The sequence below is a fragment of the Acromyrmex echinatior genome, chromosome 7 (genome assembly GCF_024713525.1).
Source record: "Acromyrmex echinatior isolate Ae372 chromosome 7, ASM2471352v2, whole genome shotgun sequence".
Taxonomy (NCBI): domain Eukaryota; kingdom Metazoa; phylum Arthropoda; class Insecta; order Hymenoptera; family Formicidae; genus Acromyrmex; species Acromyrmex echinatior.
In genome coordinates, this window is record NC_141858.1 from 4558701 (window position 1) to 4578036 (window position 19336).

The 19336-nt window shown below is 32.1% G+C and overlaps 1 protein-coding gene and 2 pseudogenes across 1 annotated transcript in view; 1 reads left to right on the forward strand and 2 right to left on the reverse strand.

The window, feature by feature from the left end:
* The window catches only part of LOC105149056 (sodium-dependent nutrient amino acid transporter 1), a 52499-nt gene that overhangs the window by 23229 nt on the left and 9934 nt on the right, over positions 1-19336 (reverse strand). The window lies entirely within an intron of this gene.
* On the reverse strand, positions 5668-13416 carry LOC147909038 (uncharacterized; annotated as a pseudogene).
* Positions 11680-16103, forward strand: LOC147909039 (uncharacterized; annotated as a pseudogene).

The following is a 19336-nucleotide window of genomic DNA, read 5'->3' on the forward strand; positions in this document are numbered from 1 at the left end:
GATTGCAGAAACTTTTCCAGCAGCCTACATATTCTGATTCGCGACACCCTGTATAACTGTATAACTGTAACATTAAATTAATTTTTATACGGTTACATGCACATACAATATTATTTATCTATTATATTAAAATAATAAATAAATAATATCATAATATTAGGTGTAGTAAAAAGAAATCCATTATTTTCCCAATAGATAGCTTTAGTAATCTGTATCACGCCCAAAAACAGGCTCGTGTTAAATGGAGAAATGCTCAAGAAATTCAACCGAGATCGATCAAATTTGGTCTACAATATCGTTACTGGAGACGAAACATGGATCTATGGATTCGTATGAGCCCGAAAGTAAACAACAATCCACTGTTGGGGTATTTCAAAATGAATCGAAACCAACCAAAGTTGTTTGTTCACGCAGTGCTGCCAAGCAAATGGTTGCTTGTCTCTTCAGTTATACCGGACATGTGGCAATCGTGACTTTAGAGGATCGAAGGACTGTAAATACAGATTACTATACAACAATTTGTTTGCCAGAAATCATAAATGAATTGCGTAGAACAAACCGAAATCATCACATCATCCTTCATCATGACAATGCCAGCTGTCACACAGCACGTCAAACTGTTGATTTTTTATCCAGTAAAAATGTCGCATTGATGACTTATTGTCCGTATTCACCTTATTTATCACCTATGATTTCTTTTTGTTCCCAAACATTAAAAAGAAGATGCGTGGTGAGCGATTTGAGTCACCAGTGCCTGAAGCAGCTGTTGAAACTGTTTTGTACACTGATTTCTGAGATTACAGTCTCAGAGTGGAAAAAATGCTTTGAAAATTGGTTCGAGCGTATGCAAAAATGTCGATCTTAAAGGCGAATACTTCTAAAAACAATACTACTAAAAATCATTTACCGAATTTTACATGTTTTTTTTCATATTGTTTGCAGAAACTTTGCCAGCAGCCTACGTACTACAGCAAGAAAGTTCTCGAAAGATTAAGTGAAAAAGTTACTTGTAATTATTTATTTTTAACAGTAATTTTTGTAATAATAAAGGTTTAAATATGGTTAATTACAGACTATGCTTAGAGGGCTACCTGCCGATGAGTTGCATATGCGGTAATATGTATTATAGAGTAAGTAAGCGTATATTTCAGCGCACTCACTAATTCAAGTGATCATCTAAATATAGGCTGTAACTCGTTATATTTGAATCCTCATATTTCAAAAATTTCTGCTTAAAATAAAAATTTACAAATAACTTTTTAACTTAATTTTTCGAGATCTTTCTTGCTATATAATACTTTGATTCGAATTTCAGAACACCCTATATATGTGTATATGTATGTATATGTACATATACAGGTTATAAAACTGAAATAACGCCCTATTAATCATATAGTGTTATTTCTATAAAAAACTGAGTCCTCTACCATTTTGCAATTTTTTCAATATCTTTTTAGTTACCCAATGAGCAAATGTCTAAAATCGTATAAAACAGTTAAAATATTAATAATATAAAATATACATAAAGCAGCATTTATGTACAATAATAAATCTAATATGATACATCTAATATATTTTAAGATGACACTGTATGATTTAACAAAAATATTCAGAACTGCACAGATTTGGAAATAATAAACGTTATTAAAGCATAGCTTGTTAGAAGTGAGGATTTAATAATAATAATAATAAAAATACTAAAATATAGCTGAGAAATATAAATACCTAATAATAAAGAAAAATCTGTACAAGGCCCGCAGCGTGAAAATTAATTCACAAATCTTTGTGAAAGGAAATTTGCATTGAAAGTGACTCGATTAAAATCCAGACGTTTGTAATAAATTGCTCCATTGATATTAGTGTGTCAGTTATTTAACTTTGAACTGTAATGTTAAAAAATACACCAAAGGTTACGTCAGTCTGAGAGACCACTGTCATATTTCTGCTAATTTGGAAGTCCTTAAAATGAAGAATGTACGCTATGTGTAGTATGTACGTACATGCATACGTTTTACATACGCGTGACGCGATGTTTAATCATACTCGGGTCAATTTCGGACATCTTGTCGACGTTGATATGGTTCTATTCGTTGAACACGATACATGGCGGTACCGTTCGACGACTGTTGGTTCAAAGAAAAAGAAAAGAAATACGAAAAGATCTCGATTTAGAAATTGAAGTTGAGGTTTCTGGGAACTCAGTGTGTATAGTTAGGATTAAAAGTGGTGCGATAGACATTCGATAACGGTTCGATAGATGTTTGACATTAATTCGAAAGATGTTTTTGATAGTGATTCGATAGACGTTCGACGATGGTTTAATATCTGTTTGATAATTGTCATAAATGTTTTGATTGTAGTTCACTAATACTATCAACATGTGTTAGTGGGTACACGATATAATAGTAAAGCATTTTTCGGTTGATAATTTAAGTTTAACACATGAAAGTAAATTCTTCTCGGTGAAACGTCGATGTACGGCAGTTGTGACCACGTTAGATACGATTTTGCATAAGTGTAATATAAAAATTTTTTTCTACGGAAAATCGATGAATCTCAACATGTTTTGCGGTAAGATTACTCTGTTGGATACGTAGAAACACAATTTTGCAGTTTCGCATAAATCAAGCGTGCCGACTTCAGCAATACTTGTCGCCAATGATTATAAATAAGTGAACATTCGTTTGATCAACAACTAATGAATCGTGATCAACAACTAATGAATATCGTTTTTAAGGGAACATGTATGAACACAAAATTGTAATACATAATTTTATAATACCACTGTAGTTCCATCCATGATTGCGTTTCAAGATTGAAAAGGACTTTATTGCGTGGCTTATAGAATTGTCTATGTACGTATGTATATAAATTCAAACCAAAATATTTAGGGAATAAGATCAGCTTTGATCGAATATAGGATTTTTTTTACTTAATTGATGAAATTAAAATTTATTGATGCTGTCGTGTATGTCAAGGGACGCGAGAAACGAACGTGGCTGCGGAACTTGCTTCTGGATGATGAGCGAGAACGCATGTACATTGAGACCCTGGATGCAGTTTACGACAGAACACATGGAATCTTTATCTAATCCAGATGTTACTAATATTATACGATATGGACAACATGTTAAGAATTGCGCGTTACAAAATGTATTGAAAATATATAACTGGTGGTTGCAAAAGAATTTTTTAAATAAAAATACGTTAACGTATTTATTATATATTTCTTTTCCCTTCCTTTATAATGTATAAACGTATGTATAAACGTACGTATGTGCGTATAAACGTATGTATGTATGTATGTATAAACGTATGTATAAACGTATGTACGTATGTGTAAACGTATGTATGTATAAACGTATGTACGTATGTACGTATGTATAAACGTATGTACGTATGTATAAACATATGTATAAACGTATGTACGTATGTACGTATGTATGTACGTATGTACGTATGTACGTGTGTATAAACGTATGTATAAACGTACGTATGTGTGTATAAACGTATGTATAAACGTATGTATAAACATATGTATAAACGTATGTATAAACGTATGTATGCATGTATAAACGTATGTATAAACGTATGTACGTATGTATAAACGTATGTATAAACGTATGTATAAACGTATGTATAAACGTATGTATAAACGTATGTATAAACGTATGTACGTATGTATAAACGTATGTATAAACGTATGTACGTATGTATAAATGTATGTATAAACGTATCTATAAACGTATGTATGCGTGTATAAACGTATGTATAAACGTATGTACGTATGTATAAACGTATGTATAAACGTATGTATAAACGTATGTATAAATTCGTGACAAAGAAAATACGTAGAAAGACTTGATAAAAAGTGTCGCAACATGTTCGAAATTCTTGGAAAGAGGGGGGAGGATCTGTCTTCTCTCATCGATTCCAAAAGTATTACCATTTACACGGATGCAATCAGTTTTACGATACCCGCTTGTACGAACGATTGAAAAAATGTACGCTAAAGAGAGCAGTGCATAGTACGATGTGAAGAAGGAATATAACATGTAAGTTTCAACTATTCTATACACAAAAGAAACGTTTTTTAACATTATGTATGTACACAGTACGGAGCATCGTGCGGTGCGTTTACTGAGCAGACGTTACGATCTGACGAATACGGGCTACAAATTTTTGGAAATTGGAATCAACGTTGGCCCACCGAGTTACGTGGAGATCGTCCTTGGAGATCATCGCGGACACGAACTATCGCTGTCTCTCGAAACGTGGAAGAGCCTCTACGAGCAGCGAGGAAATATTTACAAGCTGTTTCGAAATGAATACAAGGATAATTTTATAAGCATTGGACCGCTAATCGTCAGTGTTTTCATGCTGAACTATGCTACGGTCGTACGTCTCGATTCTTCATCCGTACGCATTATGATGACCGAAACGACGCTACGCCGTATGTTTGACTTTAACGGGTATATCGATGTAACGTTCGAACGATTAGCTCGACTCGTCGATACGGTAGATACCAAGTATACGCGATTCTCCAACATCGCATCTGAGAACATTATATGTGATAGCGACATCTTCAATGGACAGCAGCTCATTGATTGCGAACTATTAGCTTTAGTTTTCAATAAGTACGAAAACCGATGTAATAAGATGTAAATAAAACATTTTTTGTTAGCCTTATTTCATGTGTATTGTCTTTTACTTCCCATCCTTTGCCTCGATGCGCCAGGAAAAACCATAAAAATTGAAAAAACTGTATCATACAAAAGAAACTCGTACTCTATTAATTCTTCCATCCTTTCTTCACTCGTAGCACGCGCGCTCTATCTTTCTCTAACATGCAAGCCTTTATTATCGATACATTTTTAAAGAAAAGAAAAATATGTCATGGTCAAATTCAAACCTTTATTATCGATGCATTTTTAAAGAAAAATATGGTCTAATTTTGATAACAAAAAAGGAGCCCTATTGTGTAGGAGCCCTATTGTGTAGGAGATTAGACCTTTCGCTCTCTTTCCCCCGCGTTAGGTATTCCCCGCGCCTACAAGTACTTCCCCGCACCCCGCATTCCCCTCTAGCCCCATGGCTTAGAACCCGCCTAGTATATCTACTATTAAAGATTTCACGATTTAATCGCGATTTTTATTTAGTTTCTATATTTAAACATATATCTTTACAACAATATATGACAGATGAGCTTTAGTGAATAGTGCACAATAGGTGTGTCTAAAATTTGCTATTAATGTTTTACGTAAGACAGAAGTTTAAAAAAATGTCTAAAAACTGTCATATAGTATAGTAGTATAGTAGTCTAAAGACGTGTTTCAAAATGCTTAAGTTATTTCTTCGATTACAATCGCGTTAGAATCGCGTGCTCTCTGAAAAAAGAAACTTTTGAGGCAAGGGTATACATACACATAAATGTCGCATAAATGTGGTATCTAAGTGCACGAACACTAGTCCGCACTGAAGACAGTTGAAATGTGGCAACAGCATATATATATATATATATATATATATATATATATATATATATATTCTTGCTTCGTCGCTCGGCGTCCGAGAGAGAGAAGAAGAATTCCGTCAAATTACAAATTTAAATTACTCTAATCCAGAAACGGCACTGCTAGTCCTCCCCATTTTTTTCCTATAATATTTTTACATTGCATATTTGTTTCTTAAAAAATCTGTAGAAGATTTTTGCCGCAAAGTAATAAAACGTTGCTTCGACAAGACTTAACATAGAAGTTTACGTGTTAAAAGCTGAAACTTTTTGAAAATGAATATCTCCATTTCGGTACTGCTAGGGTTTTTAAAATTTTAATCATATATAGATTAAAATTATTTTAAACATAATACCCAATTTCAAAAGAATCTGTAAAAACTCAATTTCTCGCAGAAATACCTTAAAAATATCTTAAACATGCCTTTTAGTTAATTTTTTTCAGATATCTCAAAGAATATTATGGTGTGTTAAAAATAACTTAAGCCAGTATGTATGTTCATTCTTATTTCAATACCATTTTATGTAATATTTTAAAATGTTAATACGACTCTCTCATAGATTTATAACATCTTGTATTTAAGATATTCTTATATTTAAGACTATCTTAAATATAAGAATCGACTCCCCAGACAGCACAAAGTACTAAAAAATAATGAAAAAGATATCTTTTTAAGCTGTCTTTTCGACAAAATAAAAAAATGTTTAAAAGATGACAAAAAGATATCATTTTTTGGTAAAACAAAAAGATGTCTATATAAGATGTCTTTAAAGCCAGCGACACATTGTTTTCTTAGATAAATCTTTTCGTATTATCGAAAAAACAACATAAAGAAGATATCTTTTTATTTGGATACTTTTCATTACTCAGTCGCAAGTAATACGCGAAATCGCCACCAGACGAATTCGGTGGAGTTTCTCATGTTTGAAAACCATGTAAGATAGAATAAGAGATACAGCATTATAAGAAATATTATCCGTGTTCTAATGAACAATATTAAAGTATTTTCTGGAAGCAAGTCCGCAAAAGGGATTTTATATGATGAAAGATAATGGCTCTTATGGCTTCTGCACGGACACGAAAACTCTGGCGGCATAACGTAACACGGTAGCCAATAAATTTGCAGCTCCTAATATGTTCATTGGTTATCGCGCGGCAAGCATTTCCACGATCTAGAGTGCAAAGTCATTACACACAGGACACGCCAAACATCGCAGAACCCAGAAATAGAATGTATATTGAGAATCACGCAATTTAGTTTTAGTGTAAAAACTAATTCAGGGTAGTGATGTTGATACGGGCCAATATCAATGTAGCATATAATCGTGGATAATCATATTAATACATAAAAATATAGAATGTTTTACATTATCGTCAATATTGCTGCTTTAATTACATAAAAAATATTAGATTAAAAGTGCTGCATACATCTCTTGAATGTAAATTATGTAAATAATATTTTTTAAACAAAAACTACACGTATATATTTTATATAACATTTTTTTATTTCTAAATTGTTTACATCATCCCTTTATTTTTTTACATTTAATTCTGTAAATATTAAAAAATTACAAATTATTTTTTTGTCACCCATCGCGACCGCCGTCGCTCATCGTCGCCATATCACCCTCCCCAAAAATGCATCGGTAACAAAGGTTTACACTTATCGCATATATTTACCACCTCTCTTTTTCTTATGTTTCGTCATCTTACCCGCCGCGTTGTAGTTCTCGTTGTATCTTCTTCTCGCATGCAAAAATATTTTATCATACGTTTTTTATTTAATGATTTAAATAGAGAGAACGCTTAATACGTCGTGACCGCCTGTCACAGTACCGTTGAGCGTGAAGATACTGGCGCGTAATATGATAGCGCTACGATAATAAGAAAAGAATAAATAAAAATCGTACATCCAGACATATAATTTAAATATGTGTTTACTTTTATAATTAACATAATTTTACAATATATAATTATTATATAGTTCTTATAATATTTATAAGCAGCAACTTCATTTAATTTAATTTAAATAAATTAATTTCAAATAGAATTTTAAGCACCTGTTTCCGATTAGCAATAAAATGTACATTTTCACAGTGTTTATAATATTATCTAAAGCATAAACTATTAACTCACACTCTATATTTGATTTTTTATTATAAATTTTGCGCAAAAAATTTACAGCATCACATTTATCGATGATACAATTTTCTCCTAAAAGTACAAAACATTTAAATTTTTCATTGACGATATGCGTATACTGGCACAGTTCAGAATATACGTTCTCGACACAATGTTTGAGTTAGAACATAAAGAGCACGGTTGACGGCTTCATATACACAGACATGTTTCGCGCAGTGTTAATTTGACTACATTCACATCCGGCATTTTTACGATTTCAATCACTAGACCTTGGACCGATAATGAAGGTGCGATTGATTGCACGAATCGCTCAATATCCACGCGTCTTTCGATGAAAGCCTGCCACATTACACGAGGCAAGATTATGTTGTTACTTTGTCGCCAATTATGATTTCCACAAAAGACACAAGTCCCACGACGATTCCAACATCCAGGTATTTGTAAGCTGTCAGTGTAAATCTTCTTCCCAATACGAGGTGTATGACGGGGTTTATTACAAGAAATTGCTCTGCAGAAGAAAGTGTGTACACATATATATATATATATATATATATATATATATATATATATATATATATATATTTAAAAGGAAACAAGATAAACAAACTGTAGAGAAAAGGTATAAAAAAAATTTATAAAATAAAAACTTACTGTATAAAACTTACTTTATAAAACTCTTCATCTTGAACATAAAATCTCATGGAATCGTACATGCTTGAAAAATGTTGCAGTAGCGGTCTGTCTGAACGACTGATGCAGTAATATTGCCCGAGCTCTTTCTAAGTTTCGTCCCCTCCATCACATTTCTTCAGGAATGCATATGAATTGTTCAACCAACACAAGCAAGAGATCAAAAATGCAAGCGCCGATATACGACAGTTTTATTAATGTAATAAAAGATTTTTTTAAGGACATTCGACGTATTAATACGACATATTTCGCGATGACATCATGAATGTAATTTTGATACATTGCAACGTTGCCAAATAATATACATAATGATATAAAATTTAAAGATCGAGATGCACTGCGCCAAATAGTGCGCATAATGATTGTATGTCCCACCCGTTGTAATCTTATACTCGCCACAGTATTCGAGCTCTCTCTTCTACTCATAGTAATCCTATACTTATAGCATTCGCGCTCTCTCTTCTACCCGTTGTAATCTTATACTCGCCATAGTATTCGAGCTCTCTCTTCTACTCATAGTAATCCTATACTTATAGCATTCGCGCTCTCTCTTCTACCCGTTTTATTCTCTCTCACGTTCTCTTTTCTTCTTGCTCACAATTTTATTAAATAAATATGGTATTTGTTCAACGATTTCTTAATGATATGATTTAGCAATGATTTTAATTTAGCAACTAATTATAATAATATTTTTAGTAATGTAATGTAATACAAATAGCTGAGTGTTCCTAATTATCAAACTATTATGAATTATTATTGAGCAGCTATTGAACACTTATTGTATTACGTCGTATTGAACAGCTGTCATATTATCAATTCTAAATAACTATAGAGAAAGAAGATTCTTTTCCACTCTCGCGGTAAGGAGAAACAGGAATGTGCAAATTCCAAAGTTACGTGACCAGCAAGATGATATCATAGAAAGGAGCGAAAAAAATATTTTAGGATTGTGGAGGAAACCCAGAAAGAAATAGAGATTAGAAATATAATTTTTTATTATTCAATTTTTATTTTAATAATTTGATTAACTTATTTGAGAAAAAATTGCACGCCTTCTTATCATACATAATTCTAAACTGCTGAATAGAGGCAGAGAAAAAGGAGACTGAAAATAACTTAAAAAATTCAGTAATATATTTAAGTGTCATATTATATTAGGTGTTGGAATTAATTCGTAGCGTTTTTAATGAAAGAATGTTATTTATTTCACATGAGCATTAAAAAATACATTAATGAAAGTACTTCCCATCACTTGTAAAACGCTACGAATTAATTCCAACACCTAATACGTTTTCATAAAACATTAATTTATTTCTTACTTTAAATGTAACTCAGTGTATACAATTTCATCTGAAGCGCACATTACTAATTCACACTCCATGATTGAAGTTTCATCATAAATTTCACGTAATCTTTTAATACATCACATATTGTTAATGCAATTTTGACGTATAGTAGTCACAAATTGTCGATATATATTCTCTCGCACGCGATTTTAATTAAAAAAGATATGGTATTTATTTTATGACTTTTATGATGCGATTTTACAATAGAATGATACGAGCACAATTTTAATAATATTTTAATGGTATAAGTAGATCAGCCGGACGCGCTTTCTTATTAAATAATTTATTATCAAGATATGAAGAAGAAATAATGAAGGGATTAGGAAAAAGATAAATTTTCAACGAAATATGTACATTTTTTAATATAGATTTATTTATCTAATATTTAATGCAGCATGTACAATATAATTTAAACCATAGGCTAAATTAGTTCACATTCTGTAATAGAATTTTTATCATAAATATTGTGCAAAGTGTTTCCAGCATCGCGTTTACTAGTAATACAGTTTTGTCTTAAAAATGATACGTAATATTTGAATTTTTCACTAATACCGTGCGTACATTGACTAGTTTATAGTACGCATGTTCGACACAAATATTGCTCGAGCTCAAATAAGAAAAGTAGGTTGTTGGTTTCATGTACAAGCACATAATGATAATTTTACGTTTTTCATATCACATACTTTGATGATGGGACAGTTGACTGCATTAATCGCTCAATCTGCACGTCTCTCAATGGACGCCTTCCACGTAGCATGAGGCAGGATTATGCGGTTGCCTCGATTGTCGCTAATCGCAATTTCTACATGAGACGTAGGTCCCATGACGATCTCGGTATCCAAGAACTTATACGCTGTCAATGTCAATACATATCTCCTCTTCAAATTATGAGGTATGTAGCGAGGTTTCGAAGATGTATGAGAAGATGCGCTGTAGAAAATAGAAAACATGTAAATAGTAACATCACCTCAAAAAGTAACGTATAAAATGTATAATCAAAATTTTATAAAAATTGAATAAATTTACTGTCTCTTACTTACTTTAATACAGATATCATAATTACATGACATTGAAATAATATACGTTCCACAATGTCTATGTGTGGATGAGCTTCGCTGTATGTTCCATCAGTAACACCATGAATCGTACAATGACATGTAGGAAGATTTAAATTTACGTAATCAAATCACATACATTGATATGTTTATATATCTGTCTTACGCTTGATACACCATGTATTATTGCGAGTAAAAATGTTTCGAAATTCAAGTTCTTTATGCTGCGACTCAAATGCATCATCGACGAGCAATATTGTTTATTAATTTCACACAGAGTAACATAAACGTACAATTCTTATTTAACATTTAAAGTATAACATCCTCAAAGTTTTTTGATGTGATGACTGCGACGGTAACTATTCACTGAGTGGTTGATGTATTAGAGCTCTCTTTCGTTCATGCGTTTTCTATTTCATTATTTTTATACATCATTTATTTTTTATATTTTATTTTTATTATTTTTATTTATTTATTTATTTTTTCTTTTGAATGGTGCATTTAATGTGGAATTTTACTTATCTTTACAAATATGCGAGTTAATTTTCAGTGTAATTGCCATCAAGCCTACATTAAATTATGCAATGACAATATATAAGAATGCACTTTGATGAAATCGAATCTTTTTTATATCTAAGGGATCAGCGTCAGCGACAATAAAGTCAGTATGTTCCCATACTTTTTTCAAAAATGAGTTTAGGCAGTGTATTCAATATGGAATTTTACATATCTTTATATTATTAACATTACTCTGAAAAAATAACACTATATAATACATAACATATCAATGTATGTGATTTGAAGTTTGATTACGTAAATTTAAATCTTCCTACATGTCATTGTACGATTCATGGTGTTACTGATGGAACATACAGCGAAGCTCATCCACACATAGACATTGTGGAACGTATATTATTTCAATGTCATGTAATTATGATATCTGTATTAAAGTAAGTAAGAGACAGTAAATTTATTCAATTTTTATAAAATTTTGATTATACATTTTATACGTTACGTACTTTTTGAGGTGATGTTACTATTTACATGTTTTCTATTTTCTACAGCGCATCTTCTCATACATCTTCGAAACCTCGCTACATACCTCATAATTTGAAGAGGAGATATGTATTGACATTGACAGCGTATAAGTTCTTGGATACCGAGATCGTCATGGGACCTACGTCTCATGTAGAAATTGCGATTAGCGACAATCGAGGCAACCGCATAATCCTGCCTCATGCTACGTGGAAGGCGTCCATTGAGAGACGTGCAGATTGAGCGATTAATGCAGTCAACTGTCCCATCATCAAAGTATGTGATATGAAAAACGTAAAATTATCATTATGTGCTTGTACATGAAACCAACAACCTACTTTTCTTATTTGAGCTCGAGCAATATTTGTGTCGAACATGCGTACTATAAACTAGTCAATGTACGCACGGTATTAGTGAAAAATTCAAATATTACGTATCATTTTTAAGACAAAACTGTATTACTAGTAAACGCGATGCTGGAAACACTTTGCACAATATTTATGATAAAAATTCTATTACAGAATGTGAACTAATTTAGCCTATGGTTTAAATTATATTGTACATGCTGCATTAAATATTAGATAAATAAATCTATATTAAAAAATGTACATATTTCGTTGAAAATTTATCTTTTTCCTAATCCCTTCATTATTTCTTCTTCATATCTTGATAATAAATTATTTAATAAGAAAGCGCGTCCGGCTGATCTACTTATACCATTAAAATATTATTAAAATTGTGCTCGTATCATTCTATTGTAAAATCGCATCATAAAAGTCATAAAATAAATACCATATCTTTTTTAATTAAAATCGCGTGCGAGAGAATATATATCGACAATTTGTGACTACTATACGTCAAAATTGCATTAACAATATGTGATGTATTAAAAGATTACGTGAAATTTATGATGAAACTTCAATCATGGAGTGTGAATTAGTAATGTGCGCTTCAGATGAAATTGTATACACTGAGTTACATTTAAAGTAAGAAATAAATTAATGTTTTATGAAAACGTATTAGGTGTTGGAATTAATTCGTAGCGTTTTACAAGTGATGGGAAGTACTTTCATTAATGTATTTTTAATGCTCATGTGAAATAAATAACATTCTTTCATTAAAAACGCTACGAATTAATTCCAACACCTAATATAATATGACACTTAAATATATTACTGAATTTTTTAAGTTATTTTCAGTCTCCTTTTTCTCTGCCTCTATTCAGCAGTTTAGAATTATGTATGATAAGAAGGCGTGCAATTTTTTCTCAAATAAGTTAATCAAATTATTAAAATAAAAATTGAATAATAAAAAATTATATTTCTAATCTCTATTTCTTTCTGGGTTTCCTCCACAATCCTAAAATATTTTTTTCGCTCCTTTCTATGATATCATCTTGCTGGTCACGTAACTTTGGAATTTGCACATTCCTGTTTCTCCTTACCGCGAGAGTGGAAAAGAATCTTCTTTCTCTATAGTTATTTAGAATTGATAATATGACAGCTGTTCAATACGACGTAATACAATAAGTGTTCAATAGCTGCTCAATAATAATTCATAATAGTTTGATAATTAGGAACACTCAGCTATTTGTATTACATTACATTACTAAAAATATTATTATAATTAGTTGCTAAATTAAAATCATTGCTAAATCATATCATTAAGAAATCGTTGAACAAATACCATATTATTTAATAAAATTGTGAGCAAGAAGAAAAGAGAACGTGAGAGAGAATAAAACGGGTAGAAGAGAGAGCGCGAATGCTATAAGTATAGGATTACTATGAGTAGAAGAGAGAGCTCGAATACTATGGCGAGTATAAGATTACAACGGGTAGAAGAGAGAGCGCGAATGCTATAAGTATAGGATTACTATGAGTAGAAGAGAGAGCTCGAATACTGTGGCGAGTATAAGATTACAACGGGTGGGACATACAATCATTATGCGCACTATTTGGCGCAGTGCATCTCGATCTTTAAATTTTATATCATTATGTATATTATTTGGCAACGTTGCAATGTATCAAAATTACATTCATGATGTCATCGCGAAATATGTCGTATTAATACGTCGAATGTCCTTAAAAAAATCTTTTATTACATTAATAAAACTGTCGTATATCGGCGCTTGCATTTTTGATCTCTTGCTTGTGTTGGTTGAACAATTCATATGCATTCCTGAAGAAATGTGATGGAGGGGACGAAACTTAGAAAGAGCTCGGGCAATATTACTGCATCAGTCGTTCAGACAGACCGCTACTGCAACATTTTTCAAGCATGTACGATTCCATGAGATTTTATGTTCAAGATGAAGAGTTTTATAAAGTAAGTTTTATACAGTAAGTTTTTATTTTATAAATTTTTTTTATACCTTTTCTCTACAGTTTGTTTATCTTGTTTCCTTTTAAATATATATATATATATATATATATATATATATATATATATATATATATATATGTGTACACACTTTCTTCTGCAGAGCAATTTCTTGTAATAAACCCCGTCATACACCTCGTATTGGGAAGAAGATTTACACTGACAGCTTACAAATACCTGGATGTTGGAATCGTCGTGGGACTTGTGTCTTTTGTGGAAATCATAATTGGCGACAAAGTAACAACATAATCTTGCCTCGTGTAATGTGGCAGGCTTTCATCGAAAGACGCGTGGATATTGAGCGATTCGTGCAATCAATCGCACCTTCATTATCGGTCCAAGGTCTAGTGATTGAAATCGTAAAAATGCCGGATGTGAATGTAGTCAAATTAACACTGCGCGAAACATGTCTGTGTATATGAAGCCGTCAACCGTGCTCTTTATGTTCTAACTCAAACATTGTGTCGAGAACGTATATTCTGAACTGTGCCAGTATACGCATATCGTCAATGAAAAATTTAAATGTTTTGTACTTTTAGGAGAAAATTGTATCATCGATAAATGTGATGCTGTAAATTTTTTGCGCAAAATTTATAATAAAAAATCAAATATAGAGTGTGAGTTAATAGTTTATGCTTTAGATAATATTATAAACACTGTGAAAATGTACATTTTATTGCTAATCGGAAACAAGTGCTTAAAATTTTATTAGTTGTTGGAATTAATTCGTAGCGTTTTACAAGTGATGGGAAGTACTTTCATTAATGTATTTTTTAATGCTCATGTGAAATAAATAACATTCTTTCATTAAAAAACGCTACGAATTAATTCCAACACCTAATATTTGAAATTAATTTATTTAAATTAAATTAAATGAAGTTGCTGCTTATAAATATTATAAGAACTATATAATAATTATATATTGTAAAATTACGTTAATTATAAAAGTAAACACATATTTAAATTATATGTCTGGATGTACGATTTTTATTTATTCTTTTCTTATTATCGTAGCGCTATCATATTACGCGCCAGTATCTTCACGCTCAACGGTACTGTGACAGGCGGTCACGACGTATTAAGCGTTCTCTCTATTTAAATCATTAAATAAAAAACGTATGATAAAATATTTTTGCATGCGAGAAGAAGATACAACGAGAACTACAACGCGGCGGGTAAGATGACGAAACATAAGAAAAAGAGAGGTGGTAAATATATGCGATAAGTGTAAACCTTTGTTACCGATGCATTTTTGGGGAGGGTGATATGGCGACGATGAGCGACGGCTGTGGCGGTTGACAAAAAAAATACGGAACACATAGCGGAATGTCATGTTTACATAATCACTCGACCGGGGTCCTATGTTTACGTAAACATCGATAGTGCCGGGATCTTCCCCGCACTTACGAATATCCCCCACGCTTACGAATATCCCCCGCGCCTATGAGTACTCCTCGCGACTCGTGTTCTTCTCTAGCCTCATGGATTAGAACCCGCCTAATATCCCTACTTTTAGTAGCAGCAATTTTTCTATTCTCTTGTAATAATCAGGAGACAGATTACGTTCCACTTAACACTCGCAACATTCGCGAACATCATTTATCCTTGTTTATCATTTGATAAACAACAAGAATAAAATGATTCCACGAGCGTTGTAAGCGTTAAGTGAAATGCAGCCACGGCATTGGGCGGCTTCGGCGCTAATGCCGGCTGCAGACCAGCGCGATATTTGTCGCGTGCGATATGCAATATCCAATGAGCTTTAGATTGAGAACATCGGTAAAGCTATACGTATACGTGATCAACCGGCATAAGACGGCGCTAAGTACAATTTACTTTAGACACTACTGTTTACTTTAGCAGAAAGCTAACTTATAATCTTACACATTCTATAATAAGTTATTAGTCATAAATCAGATGTTAGAAGCTGGAAATTGACCAATCACAGTCAATTTTTAACTTCTAATTTCTGATTTATGACTTATTGGCTTATTATAGAATGGTCATTAAGACAGTGTTTTATGACTTAAGTCTTATGTCTTTAATAACGCACAAGAACTGTCTTATAACTTATGTTTTAAAGGCATCTCATATTTATATCTCTTTAAGACATAAGTCATAACATAGTTTTTGTGCATTATTAAAGATATAAAACTTAAGTTATAAGACACTATGTCTTGAGATTATAAATCAGTCTTTCTGCTACGGCCCTTAATTTAGATCTACAATAGGTTTTTAAATCTTAAGCCATGAGAAAGACAAATCATAGTCAATTATTCTCGCATTTGACTGTAATTACTCAATTTCAAAGACTATTTTCTCTTAATTGTGTTTATGGATTGAAAAATCCTTCTGCACAATTAAAGTACCGACAACAACGCAATTCGCCAGCTACATTTGAATTCGAAAAACGAAAGAAAATTGAAGACTTACAGTTTTGTTATCGGCTTCTGTAGTCAACACGTCACAATATGTGCTGCATATAAGAGTTTCAAATCTTGCACGTTTATAAAAAGTAGCTGGCGAATTGCAAAAAACCTAAAAGAACAACTCTATGCTTTTAGAAATGAGGTAGAAGTTTTAATATAAGAGAAAAGAGTATCCGAAAATTTTGTTTGTATATTACGAGTGAAATCGACGTGAAGCTATGAAATCAAGCAGTATTTTAGTTCCGCGATATTCCAACAGCGGCGCTGTCATAAAAAGTGCGACGCTGAATCATAGAAATGATCTAAATTATTGACCTACTCAGGCCCATATCAATAAACGTTCTTACATGCCCTGATCAAAGTTTTTTCTTTTGAGAGGAAAAATAATAATAAAATAAATATGATATTAGTTATTTCAATTTTGTTGAAATAATTTCTTTATAAACAAGAAACATATCATATTATTTACATATGAATACAAATGAAGATAATTATTTTAATTACACTGTTCTGTCTTTTACATACATTTTATTTAGTAAATTATTGATGCATATATATAAAATAACATATATCTATGTATATATATATATATATATATATATATATATATATATATGTGTATACATAATAAACATACACACGCGTGTGCGTATGTATGCGTGTGCACGTGCGCGCGCGCGCGCGCGCGTGTGTGTGTGTGTGTGTGTGTGTGTGTGTGGGTGTGTGGATGGGTGTGGGTATGGGTGTGTATGTGTTTACATATGCATACAACACATGTCTAAAATTTATTTACTGAATTATTTACACATTCATATATCAGGACTCGGAACGCGATGTGTGTTTCGATTTGAGCTTCGATTCTGCTCGGATGTCGAAACGACAAGCGGCAGACGTATAAATAAAATTTTCGAATACTCATTGCTCTTATATTAAAGCTCATAACTCGTTTCTGCAAGCATAGTATTGTTCTTTGAGGTTTTTTGTAAATCGCCAGCTACGTATTTTAAACGTGCGAGATCTGAAATTATTGTATATAGCACATGTTTGATTTGATTCGGATGTCGAAATGACGACTTAGTAAGAAGCGCCATTCCTCTTATCGCGCACAAGCGAAGTACCGCTATTTAATTACAGAAATGGATTGAATCATTATGTAAACCAACAATATATTATCGGTTGAAAACGCTATAATAATAATATATTTTTGTATATATAGAAATATATATATCATTGTTTAGAAAAGAAATCATGCGACCTTGATGCATTGGCGATGATGTCAAAATACCAGAATCGATAGAAATCACATTCTTGAATTGCAGAACGAATTATTGAAATAGAAGTACGATAGAGTGAGACAGAGAAAAAACAAAAAAGGATAGAAACTCTGATTGTAATCGGTGAGGCTTCGCATGCCGAGTTGAGCTCGTTAAGCGAAACAGCGAGTTTATCCTTCAGAGTCTGTCTTTCTCTCTCTCTTTCTCTCTCTCTCTCTCTCTCTCTCTCTCTCTCTCTCTTTCTCTCTATAGTCGCCTGTTTCTAACGACCGAAAAATGCTTTCTGGGAAATTTCGGCCGCTCAACGTGTATAATTAAGAGAAGAAGGAACATCATATAAGTTTTAATAAATAATACTAATCCTATATCCCTCCAATTTATGTATAATAGCAAAAATAATTTCAAAACACGATAATTTACGAGATATTAATATTTCCATGATTTTCCATGAGCGTTATACATCACGTTCATAGAAGTGATTTGCAAGACCTCGGCGTAGTCTCGCGCGTAAGCTGCGAGATCTGAATGTTAGAGATCTCACGATTGATTCTTTTTTTCTTTTTTTCTCACGTGCGGACGTGCATCTCAAGAGCGTCACAGTATAAGAAACATGCTGCGACTATACCTTCCAGCAAATTGTCAAGAAAATATTTTCCTTCCTACATAATATTTTATTTTTTTAATAATAGTGATTGAACATCATATTAATAACTTAATGCATTTTACTGAATGTAATGTACTTTTAAAATATTACTTTATTATTTTTATGATACATTCAGTTTCAAAGAACTACTGATCACGTTTTTGTGCCACAGAATATAATATAGAATTTTACTTTTTCGCGTCATATAAATATCTAATCATCTATTTGTATTTTTTTTTAGTGAAATAAACATGGAGAATGTACTTAAATGACGTATCAATAATAGAACTTCAAAGATAATAGAGTTTTTACAATAACGTGGATTTAAATACAGTGAACGTCTTTTCTTAATTAGTCGCTAAGGAGAAGATAATGTGATCATGATATCGATTATGTATCTTTTTTTTTAGAGTGAAAAGTTAAAATTTTTTGTATGTATGTGTGTATATGTATATGCATATATATATCGTTTTGCGCGACGCTGTATGTATAGAAAACAACGGTATTATATGAGTCAATCAGCTGTAACCAGTATGATCCGCGTTCACAGTATCGTTGCCGAGCAACAATTGTCAATTTAATGTAGTGTAGTAGTGTTCTACACACACTCATACATGTGTGTGTGTGTGTGTGTGTGTGTGTGTGTGTGTGTGTGTATATATATATATATATTTATATATATTGTGTCCACAAAATAGAAAAAATATGGTAGCAGAAAATTGTCTGCCTTTGGTAAGAGAAGGTTATGGATGCTTTCTAACAAGTGACTCACTCAGTGCAATACAGTGATTATCTCATTGGCTTGTATTGGCGAACAAAATTGTAAT